The sequence below is a fragment of the Leptonychotes weddellii genome, chromosome 9, assembly GCF_054177405.1.
Source record: "Leptonychotes weddellii isolate Sample4059 chromosome 9, ASM5417740v2, whole genome shotgun sequence".
NCBI classification, from domain to species: Eukaryota; Metazoa; Chordata; class Mammalia; order Carnivora; family Phocidae; genus Leptonychotes; species Leptonychotes weddellii.
The window spans coordinates 17,022,388-17,035,266 of record NC_138377.1 but is presented as its reverse complement, the minus strand read 5'-3'; the positions used below and the strand labels follow the sequence as shown (position 1 = coordinate 17,035,266).

The 12,879-nt window shown below is 35.3% G+C and overlaps 1 pseudogene; it reads right to left on the bottom strand.

The window, feature by feature from the left end:
* Positions 1-5,416: 5,416 nt before the first annotated feature.
* Positions 5,417-7,098, bottom strand: LOC102748406 (elongation factor 1-alpha 1-like; annotated as a pseudogene).
* Positions 7,099-12,879: the final 5,781 nt, after the last annotated feature.

Here is a 12,879-nt window from a genome sequence, read left to right as displayed (position 1 = left end):
CTCGTAAGTGAGAACAATGACTGGTAAATTCATAAAACAAGACAGAAGCCCATAAATTGAATAAGATATTTATAGAACATTATTTCAACTGTGTATTGCAGAATATTTGAGTGTAAAACTGAAATTCTACTGAGTACAGAGACAACTAATATATCTTTAAAAGAAAGCAATGCAAACTGGCAATGTAGTAAATGTTCTTTTTTCTTTCTCTCTCTGTCTCTCTCTTTTTCTTTCTTTCTTTCCTTCTTTATTTTAAAGATTTTATTTATTTATTTAAGAGAGAGAGAGACAGAGATAGTGAGAGAGAGCACAAGCAGGGAAGAAAGGGAGAAGGAGGAGAGGGAGAAGCAGGCTCTCTGCTGAGCAAGGAGCCCTATGTGGGACTAGATCCCAGGACCCTAGGATCATGACCTGAGCAGAAGGCAGACGCTTAGCTGACTGAGCCACCCAGGCACCCTCTTTCCTTCTTTTCATTTATTTTTTATAAGGATGAAATTATATAATAACAGTAGTACAGATGCTAAGAAAAATTATCCAAAACTTGAAAAGAAGACCAAAGGAAGCCTGTATGATTTTCAGCCTCATCTTGCAGCATTGTTCAAAAGGCCTATATGTTGTTCCAAGGAACAATATATATTTCTTTGACCTTCTATTTCCTATTCATCAGGGCCCCCAAATTCTGTGAAGTTACATGTTAACATGAAGATGCAAATTACTTCTGATGGGTAAGAAAGTCACCCAAGAGGTCATGATTTTCTTGCCCTTCAGGACCACAACTTATTTTATATCTAATTTAGTAATCTTATTTTGTCATTTTTAAAGTGCCTACTCACTTCTCAGTTCCGTTTCTTTATCAGTTTCCTTCATTAAAGAGTTAAATCTTTGACATAAGTTCACTTTATATTGGGAAGTATGTTACGAACACTTTGAAAATGATATTTATTACTCTTATTAGGAATACTCTGAATTTAAATTTCAACAATATAATTTCAGCTTGAAATTATATTTTTATTAAGGAAAACAATAATCACATGTAAAGTAAAGTAGTTCCTAACTCCAAAGAATAAAAGCAGTTAAAAGAGAGTCAGAGCCACTTATATCAAAAGAATCCATTGGACTTAAGATATACTATCCTTCTTTGTAGCTTTATATTTGCAAAGCACCAAGCATCCTAACATTGTCCTGAAATAGCTCCATCAACTCTGTAAACTTCATCTAAATTTTCCCTTGAGGGTTTTCAGATTTTTCTAATTTAATCTATTTTCTTCTTCTTAAAAGAAACTCCTTGGTAACTCCTTGGTTTGAAGCCATTCTCCTAAACTTTCAAGTGGCAGGTAATGGTATAAGTAAGTAAGTACAAGTAAGTGTGTCCCTTCAGAAGGGGCATACAGAGAGAAAAGAGAGGACAAAACTCCTATCAAGAATTGGTGGGACTGGTCCTTTGGGAACTCTGACCTTTCTGAGGAACGTCTCACAGAAGTAGTATGAGAGAGTCTATCCCTGAAGAACATTGAAGAAGGTGGTTGGGAAGGTGATCAAGATGCTCATCAGTGGCTCACAATTCTGCTTAGAGACCTCCCTGTCTTCAATTTCATCCATCAAATGGAGGTTAGCTGGGTTAAGTGGAATTTTAACCACAAGAGAATATTTGTATCTGAACGCCCTTTCTGCTTTAATTGGGCTTCCTCCAGCATTTGCTAGAGTGCTGAGTCCAGTTTAAGCCACTACTGAGGAGAATATGGACACATCTAAGTGAAGAAAAATGGCTCCATGAATAACTGTTTTAGGAGATGTTTTGGGGTTTGGTTTGTTTTTTTCTTTGTTCATTCTTGGTTTTTAGCTTATGAGAGAGAGGTTTCAGAAATAATTACTGTCAGCAAGTAATTGGTCAAGAGTCATTTTGAACATGAAGCTATTTGTCCCTGTATCAACAAAAGAGCACTCAATAACTTGTGTTGAAAGAGGAATTCTTACAGATTCATGTCGTTGAGATCTGAAATGGTATTTGACACTTGAAGGCAATGGGTCTCACTTCCTATTTCTTCAAAGGAAGAAACATAGATTGAAAATGTACAGTGACCTATACAAGGCCACACGGTCAGTAAGGATATGGAAAAGGGGCAGCAGATTACAGACAAAGAACCACTTTACTGAAATGGGAGAAGCCTGAACTCCAGAGCTCATTTTGCCTTCAAGATTCCTTTTCTCAAATACCAGCAATGACATTAAGACAACCACTTCAACACTGTTTATTCTGCAAAGCCCGATCTGGCCTCAGGCTACCTCTCAATCTTGGTACCAAATATTTTCAAGTTCAACAGTTCTGACTGCTACTGAAAGAAGAACAAAGAACTTCCAAGGATCATAACTATGATTGGTTTTATTTGATGCCTTTGGAATAGACTGCAGATGTATTTATCATATTTATGTGTCCCACAGCTCTTAGTCTGAGGTTCAGTTGAGGTGTGCATTAGTAACTAAAATTAATTTCCCTGTTCTACTCTGTGACAGCAATTTTGAAGTACTGTAAATTCCAAGACATGTTCATCAACTATAAATAATTACTAATAAGTGACAAGCAAATATTTTATTGTGTGTCTGTAATTAGTAATTGCAGAATCATATATTCCTAGAGTGTAGGATGATAAAAACAAATAGTTTAAATCATTTTAAGATTACTTTTCTGTTTTGAATGAAAATTATAAGAATTGAAAAATTATAGTGTGCAATACAACTAAGTAGATGTTTCCAAGAATTGTGCCATTTTATTTATTTATTTATTTTAAAGATTTTATTTATTTATTTGCCAGAGAGAGAGAGCACAGGCAGAAAGAGTGGCAGGCAGAGGCAGAGGGAGAAACAGGCACCCTTCAGAGCAGGGGGAACTGATGTGGGACTTGATCCCAGGACCCTGGGATCATGACCTGAGCCACCCGGGTGCCCTGAATTATGCCATTTTATTGAAAATAAGAAAACCTGCATTCAGTTTCACCAAGCCACATGATGCTACCACATCTCTCAACAGATTTCAACAGTTTTCTGCTTTAATATTACATTTTGCTTTTTTAAATCTAAGTAATCAGAATCTTGTTTTGAAAACAAGCCATTTATTACTTGGTATGAGGCTATTTATTACTTCTCAGTTACGTTTTGCAGTCATGTAGTAGAAATGGCAGTGAAGAGATCATTTCTCTAGCAATCTGTGAATGAATAACAATGCCATTGAAACAAGAGTGGCAGAATGAACAATTAATGTTTTTCAAAAGTATGTTAGTAAATCTGCACTAGAAATGGAGACATGCCTACACCTATATTTGATATATTTGTATTTGTTTTCCATGTTTTCCCAGAGGACATCTGCCAAGCAAACATAAAGACCGCAGAGATGTGGGAAGAAGTTTAAGTGGACCGATTTTCTCGTCTTTCCTACATATGTGTCAATATTTGAATTTAATTTGAAAAATCTAGATTGGGAAGTTTATTTATATCATGGAAGTAATGCTGATGAGCAGAAACAGGACTCATTAATAATATAATAATTGGAGAAGGCAGGGATGATGGGAAGGAGGGTAGATGCTAATGATACACACAAAAAGTCAAGGCTAGATCATGACTTTTAATGACAGAAAGCCTTGATGTTGATTCTTGACTGTCTTTGAAGAAATTACTTTGACTGTTTGATCCTCAGTCTCTCCTTTATAAACTGAGGAAAATAACAACTTTGAAATACAATGTTTGGGATCACCAAACTCTTAACACACTTCCATTGTTTTTGAGGATTTTTGTCAAGTTTTAAATTCTACATACATTTTAACGTTCTATGCATATTTTAATTTCCACAGGGCATTTCTTTTCTTGGAGAAACTATGTTTATACTTATATTTACTTACATTTCTATATCTATATTTCTATTTATAATTCTATGTTTCTATGTTTTCTATTTATAGTTCTATATTTAAAGCATGTGATAATTTAAAAATATTTATGTTGAAAATTTTAACAACATTAACATTATTTTAATTTTTTCAATCATTTCCAGGTATATTAGATAAAACCTGGTGCCTCTCGGTGAAAGATTAATGGCCATTTGTTTAGTATTCAGGTAAAATATGGCATAATTCTTAGAACCTAAGACATAAAATGCCAATTCCTTGTTAACAAATACTTTTTTTCAAGGGAGGTGGTTTACAATCTTGTTTTCATTGATTGAGAGAAAACCTAATTGAGTTGTAAGCTAAGGAATCAGTGCAGATAAATTTTAGTAATAGATCATGTTTTAATTTTCAGCACATACCTCAGAAAGATTTTTAAAAATGAATGAATTTGATAGAAGAAAACTTCTTTCACTTCTATTTATTTCTATGAATACTAATTCTCAGCTGATAGCATTTGTAAAACAATTAATAGAATAAATTTGGGGCGCCTGGGTGGCTCAGTTGGTTGAGCGACTGCCTTCGGCTCAGGTCATGATCCTGGAGTCCCGGGATCGAGTCCCGCATCGGGCTCCCCGCTCAGCGGGGGGTCTGCTTCCCCCTCTGCCCTCTTCCCTCTCGTGCTCTCTGTCTCTCATTCTCTCTCTCTCAAATAAATAAAATCTTTAAAAAAAAAAAGAATAAATTTATGCAGAAACATGACACTTGGGATACCTGAGTGGCTCAGTCAGTTAAGCAGTTGCCTTCGGCTCAGTTCATGATCCCAGTGTCCTGGGATCGAGTTCTGCCTCAGGCTCCTTGCTCAGCAGAGAGCCTGCTTCTCCTTTTGCCTGTTGCTTCCCCAGCTTGTGCTCTCTCTCTCTCTCTCTCTCTCTCTCTGACAAATAAATAAAATCTAAAAAAAAGGAAACATGACACTTTTTAGCATTATTTTTTTAATCGATGGATACAAAGGCTGATGGAAAAAAAGATCATTTATCTCATTAAGAAATGTATTTCCAATTAATTTTTTATGTTTAATAAATGCTAACAGTTTTTCATTTCTTTGTTTTTGATCAAATATGTACTAATAACAATTACAATAATCTCCAGAAAATTTTTCATTTTATACTTCAGTCTTACGGTGACAGGAAAATTTTAAAAAACTTTTCATATTTTGTTTAATAAAATTATAATAGAGTGATGAAGAAAATATTTTACATCTAAAAATATAACAAAAAACATCGTGTGTAAGACTTAGAGTAGAACTACATGCTCATTCAAGGATAGGAAAAATATCAAATATATGAATATTAATGAAGTTAATGTTTGTATGTTTTCAAATGAATGATGCTGCATTTTTAGATTCCATTACATATATTTAGAAGTATTATAAAACACTTTAATTTATATAGTTTTTGATATTTAAAATATGTTGAAAACTAGTTCTTTTCAGCTATTTAATTTTATGATGACACTTTTTATTTATTTATTTTTCTCATTAAACTTTTGTTTTCGTGGGTCTCAAAATTCTGTGACATATTTTTGTCAAGTTGTTTCCATTAAAAACTACTGATTTTAAAAACTAATAACTTAAAACTGCCACACACACAAAAAAACAAATGGTCCACAAAATATTCTCCTTTCCTTCTGAAGGTTTTATGATGCACTGTTATCATTAACCAGTCTATTATTACTAAACTTAACTGGCCAATTGACACAAACAGTTCTGAGACCGTTCTTCAACCACTGGTTAAGACTGGGGTGGCAGGTATTGGGGATAATATTCTTTTAGCCTTCTGAGATTTCTGGGCAGTCTTGGTGTCCTTGCCAACTCCAGCTGCCTTTTTGTCCACTGCTCTAATGACACCCATAGCAACCGTCTGTCTCATGTCATGAACAGCAAAAAGGCCCAGAGGAGGATAGCCAGAGAAGCTTTCAACACACATGGGCTTGCCAGGAGCCATATCAACAATGGCAGCATCACCAGATTTCAAGGACTTGTGACCATCTTCCAAGTTTTTTCCAGAATGACAAACTATCTTCTCCTTCAGCTCAGCAAATTTGCAGCAATGTGAGCTGTGTGACAATCCAACCAAGGTGCATATCCAGCACTGATTTGGCCTGGATGGTTCAGGATAATCACCTGTGAAGCCAGCTGTGAATCAGCTGTGAAGCCAGCTGCTTCCACTGGTGGGTCATTTTTGCTGTCACCAGCCACATTGCCATTGACCAACATCTTTGACAGATACATTCGTGACGTTGAAGCCTACATTGTCCTCAGGAAGAGTCTCACTTCATGGTGCATTTCAACAGACTTTACTTCAGTCGTAACACTGACTGGAGAAAAGGTGACCACCATGCCAGGTTTAAGAACACCAGGCTCCACTCAGGCGACAGGGACAACACCAATACCACCAATTTTGTAGACATCCTAGAGAGGCAAACACAAGTGCTTGTCAGTTGGATAAGTTGGTGGCAGAAATGCAATCCAGAGCTTCGGGCAGTGTGGTTCCACTGGTATTCCCATCTTTACAGGTGACTTTCCATCCCTTGAACCGAGGCATGGTAGCACATGGCTCTAGCATGTTGTCACCATTACAACCAGAAAGTGGCACAAATGCTAGTGTGTCAGGGTTGTAGCCAATTTCCTTAGTGCAGATGCTGACTTCCTTAATGATTTCCTCATATCTCTTCTGGCTGTGGGTGGCTCAGTGGAATCCATTTTGTTAAGACCAACAATTAGTTGTTTTACACCCAGTGTGTAAAACACAAGGACATGCTCATGGGTCTGCCCATTCTTGGAGATATCTGCTTCAAATTCACCAACACCAGCAGCAACAATCAGGACAGCACAATCAGCCTGAGATGTGCCTGCAATCATGTTTTTGGTAAAGTCTCTGTGTCCTGGGGCATCAGTGATGTTCGCATAATACTTGCTGGTCTCAAATTTCCACAGAGAGATATCAATGGTGATACCATGTTCACATTCAACTTTTAGTTTATGCAAGTCGCAGACATACTAGAAGGAGCCCTTTCCCATCTCAGTAGGCTCCTTCTCAAATTTTTCGATAGTTCTTTTGTTGATCCCACCACAGTTGTAGATCAGATGACCAGTAGTGTTAGATTTGCCTGAATCTACATGTCCAGTGATGATGATGTTGATATGAGTCTTTTCCTTTCCCATTTTGGTCTAGGTTTAGCAGTGGTTTTCATGGCACCTGTGTTCTGGAGGCAAACCCGTTGTGAAAACTAATGACATTTTTTAGATATCAACTTACATATGCACAAGAAAGTGCAGAGATTTTTATTATTACTTTTGGTCTTCAAAAGCAAGTGTTAGAAAGCCAGTGATATATTTGACTCCTCAATAGTAGACTGTTTGCATAATTTTATGTTATTCTTCCTTTGTTATTTTTTTATTGAGTAATATTTACATACCATATAAATCCAGAGGTCATTTTTTTTTCTTAAAGATTTTATTTATTTATTTGACAGAGAGAGACAGCGAGACAGGGAACACAAGCAACAGGCAGACGGAGAGGGAGAAGCAGGCTTCCCCCTGAGCAGGGAGCCTGGTGCAGAGCTCAATCCCAGGATCCTGGGATCATGAACTGAGCTGAAGGGAGACACTTAATGACTGAGCCACCCAGGTGCCCCTAGAGGTCATGTTTTTAAGGAAATGGAGTTCATTAACAAGAGGGTTAACATTAATACAGACTGACCTGTGTTTTAAATTGATAGACTTTACTTTTAGAAAAAAATTTAGATTTACAGACAAATTCAGTAGAGAGTACAGTGTTCTCATTTACTCCTCTCTTGGTTTTCCCTATTATTAACATCTTCCATTAATGTGGTACATTTGTTATAATTGATGAACTAGTATAATATTATATATAATTATTAACAAGAATCTATAGCTTACATTAGGGTTTATCTTAGGGTTGTACATTTACAGGTTTTGAAAAATGTGTAAGGGTATGTACTATAGGGGAAGAGAGGAAAAAATAAAACAAGATGAAATCAGAGAGGGAGACAAACATAAGACACTCTTAATTATAGGAAACAAACTAAGAGGAAGCTGGAGGGGGGTGGGGAGATGGGGTAACTGGGTGATGGACATTAAGGAGGACACGTGATGTAATGAGCACTGGGTATTATATAAGACTGATGAATCACTGACCTCTACCTCTGAAACCAATAATACATTATATGTTAATTAATTGAATTTAAATAAAAAAATAAATAAATTTATTTTGGAAATAAAAAAAGGATATGCATCTATTATCATAGTATCATATAGAATAGTTTCATTACCCTAAAGATCCTCTGTGTTCTGCTTACTCATTCCTCTCCCTCAACTGCAAGCAATCACTGATCATTTTACTTTCTCCATAGATTTGCCTTTTCCAGAACGTCATATATTTGGAATAATACAGTATGTAGCCTTTTCAGATTGGCTTCCTTCACTCACCAATATGCATTCAAGTTTCCTGCTTGTATTTTTTTGCATCTTTATAACTCATTTCTTTTTATTGATGAATAATATTCCTTGTGTCACAGTTTGTTTACCCATTCATGTATAGAAGGAAATTTTGGTTGCTTATGAGCTTTGGCAGTTATGAATCAAGCTGTTACAACATTTGCCTGCAGGTTTTTATGTAAAATTAAGTTTTCAACTCATTTGGGCAAATACTAAGCAAAATTGCTGGCAAATTACCCATTTTTATGTGAGTAACTCAATGACATTTAGTACATTCTCAGTGTTGTACAGCCATCACATCTATCTAGCTCTAAAATATTTTCATCACCCCAAAATAAAACCCTGCACCCAGAAGCCACTCCCCAGTCTCTCCTTCCATGAGCTCCTGGAAACCACCAGTCCACTTTCTATCTCTTTGAATTTACCTATTCTGTTTATTTCATATACAGAATTCTATAATATGTGGCTTTTATGTCTGGTTCTTTCACTATGCAGGATGTTTTCAAGGTTCATCTGTATATCATTGTGATATTTCTTTTCATGGTTGAAGAATATTCCATTTTATGTGTATAGTGCAATATGTTTACCCACTCACCCATTTTTGGACATTGGGTTTTTTCTACCTCTTGAGTATTGTGGATAGTGCTGCTATTATGAGTATGTTTGAGTATCTGTCTCCTTTTGGGTACACACATAGGAATATAGTTGAGTGGTCCTATGATAATTCTATATTTAAATTTTTGAGGAACCACCAGACTGCTTTCCACAGAGATACACCATTTATGTTCTCACTAGCACTATACCAGGGTTTCAATTTGTCTACATTCTTTCCAACGCTGTTATTTTCCATTTTCAAAATATTGTTATAACTATCCTAGTAGGTGTCAAGTGGTATCTCAGGATTTTGACTTGCATTTCCCTAATGACTAATGACATTGTGTATCTTTCATGTGCTTTTGGGACATTCATATATCTTCTTAGACAAATATCTATTCAAGTCTTTTGCCCTTTTAAGTAGGTTGTTTGTCTTTTATTATTGAGTTTTAGGAGTTCCTTATATATTCTGAATATTAAACCTTTGCTGGTTAATTTTATGTGTCAACTTGACTGGGGTAGGGGATGCTCAGATAGCTGCCAAAGTATTATTTCTGGGTTTGGATTAGCATTTGATTCAGTAGACTGAGTAAAGAGAATCACTCTCACCAAAATAGGTCAGCATCAAACAAAAAGAGAAATGAAGGATGAATTTTCTCACTTTTCCTGAGCTGGAATGCCCATCTTTTATCTTAGACATCAAAGTTCCAGGTTTTCGGATTTTCGGACTCTGGGACTTACACCATCAGCCTCCCCGCTTCTCAGACCTTCAGGCTCTGACTGAATTATACTGTGGGCTTCCCTTGTTCTCCAGCTTGCAGATGACAGACTGTGGGATTTCTCCACTTCCATTAACAGTGTACGGTAATTCCAATACTAAATGCCCATTTATATTATCTATCATCTATCTATGTATCTATGTATCTATCATCTATGTATCTATCAACTATCATCATCTCTATCTATCTATCTATCTATCATCTATCTGTCTATCATCTATCTATCATCTATGTATTCTCTCTCTTCTATTGGTTCTGTTTCTCTGGAGAACTGTGACTAATACAAAACCCTCATCAGATATGTGATGTGCAATATTCTTTCCCATTCTGTAGATTGTCTTTTGTCTTTCTTGATAATGCCCTTTGATGCACAAAAGTTTTTTTAATTTTAATGAAGTCTAATTTTTTTTTCTTTTGTTGATTGTGCTTTTGGTGTTATATCTAAAAATCCATTGCCAAATACAAGGTCGTGAATATTTCTACCTATGCTTTCTTCTAAGAGTTTTATGTGTTTATTATATTTAAGTTGATCCACCTTGAGTTTTTTTTTTTTTTGTAGGAGTAAAATAGGGTTCCAGCTTCTTCTTCTTCTTCTTTTGTACGTTGGTATCAGTTGTCTTACCACCATTTATTGAAGGGACTATATTTTTCCCCATTGAATGGTTACAACACCCTTGTTGAAATCCATTAGCTATAAATGTATGTGCTTATTTATGGACTCAGTTCTATTTCTTTGGTCTATATGTCTATCCTTATGCCAGTACCACACAGTTTTTATTACTGTACATTTTTTTTTGTTGCTGTTGTTGTTTAAGATTTTATTTATTTGAGAGAGAGAGGAGAGAGAGCACATGTGGAGGGGAGGGGCAGAAGGAGAGGGAGAAGCAGGCTCCCTGATGAGCAGGGAGCCAAGGCAGGGCTTGATCCCAAGACTCTGGGATCATGACCTGAGCTGAAGGCAGATGCTTAACTTACTGAGCCACCCAGGTGCCCTATTACTGTACCTTTGTAGTAAGTTTTGAAATTTGAAAGTATGAATCATCTTTCTTCTCTTTCAATATTGTTTTGATTACTCAGAGCCCCTTTAAATTTCCTATGAATTTGAGAATCGGCTTTTCCACTTTTGTCAAAAATAAGGGGGGGCATTGGAATGTTGATAGAAATGGTACCTATCTATAGAATTCTTTGGGTAGTATTGCCATCTTAAAAATAATAAGTCTTCCAATCCATGAATGTATGATATCTTTCCATTTATTTAGGTCCTTCTTTAATTTCTCTCACCAAGGTTTTGCAGTTTTTCAATCTCTCACTCATTTTTATATCTTCCTTTTTCAATTCCTTGAACTTCTTTGTATTTCCCGCTGTCTTCTGTAGTTTTATGCCAATAATCCAGTTTTTATGCCTATCATTCAGCTGAGTCACAAACTTGTCCCCCCAGCTTTTGTTCTTATTTAAGCAAATAATGTTTTGTTTAGTATCATATGACAACAAGAAAAATATGATTATATTTTTAATATGTAGCCCTCCCAATTTAAGAAAAAATCAGAGAAAAATGGAAAGGGCAATTGCCCATAATTCTAAGTGCAAAAACACTTGAAATATAGCAAGTGTTCAGTAACTATTTTTGAAAAGATAAATGAATGGGTGATTTCATGAGTTTTCAAATCATAATTCAATGTTTTTACAGTTAAATTTCTTTTTAGCCTTTCTCCATAGAATTACTTAAGTACTTCTAATTATGGCTGGGGATATATTTTATTACAGTTTTGTTTCATTTAGAAACATATTTCTTCATGTGTCTACATAATATTCATTATTAGACTTTTGAAGTGCAGCATCATATCATGATTTTTTAAGACTCATTCATTCAGGGTTACAGAAGTTTAGGGTGTTAGGATTACGCAGAGCAAGATAGAGACATATTTAACTAAAATAATCTAACATATCACTATATTTCATTTATAATTTTAAGACAATATCCTATCTCAGGATTTTCTTGTAGGAAATTTCAATAAAGATTTTATAAAATCCAATCTCCTCCCAGGAAACATTCTCTCCCATCACTATGTTAAGGCAAGTAATGATCATTACAACTAGAAAGATTTTTTTTTTTTTGATCCAAAGTCACCCAGGGATTTGTCTTGGTTTTGAAAATTCTGAGTTACAAATCATCACATATTAGCAGAACTGGTTCCTGTCAAAGGGATGCAGGAAATCTTGTTAATATTCTAAATCAACTAGTTGACATAAATAGAAAAAAATTAATAAAAAAGCCATTATAAAAGTATCTGGCTGATCTGAGGAATTTGTCAATGAGGAAATAAGCCACATGATGAAGTAAGAAGACTGAAATATTTTTCTGATCCTTTGCATTATTTTTCTATCTGCTTTCAGAGATACTGTTCATTATAAACCATAATGTTATAAAATTTATATTAATCTATATATTAATCAGGTCATGATCCATCCTGGGATGGAGCCTGCATTGGGCTCCCTGCTCGGCGGAGCCTGCTTCTCCCTCTCCCACTCCCCCTGCTTGTATTCCCTCTCTCACTGTATCTCTCTCTGTCAAATAAATAAAATCTTTAAAAAAAAATAAAGGCAGTATTAAATTGCTTTTTCTTTTCTTGGTCATAATCATTATTAATTCTCAAATGAGAAGGATATGATTCTTTATATATATCTTGCATAGTCTAGTTTTCACTAGTTTTTACAAATGTTTACATTTTTAATTTTTAGACACTAATTTTGTTGGAAATTTTTCAAACTATAACTTTTGTTTTCTAACTATGAAAAGAAGCTAAATTGAGATAAATTTTAGCAATTTTAGTGTCCAGTGTTATGTGTGCATACATATGTGTGTTCAAGCTCTTCCAAATTACTCTACATGGATATCAAGCTTAACTCATCAGAAATGACTATGGTAGTGTTTTTTGTGTTTTGATTAAATCACTAGGTGCATGCGGAATTTGTGGGAAAAAAATGTAAGGTTGAGAGATGAAATTATGTGTTACAGCTATCACCCCATCTACCCAGTTCACTATCCTCCCAGGCCCAAGAATTTGCAATCATTTGTCTGATTTCTACAAATGGTAACAAAATCTACTATTTT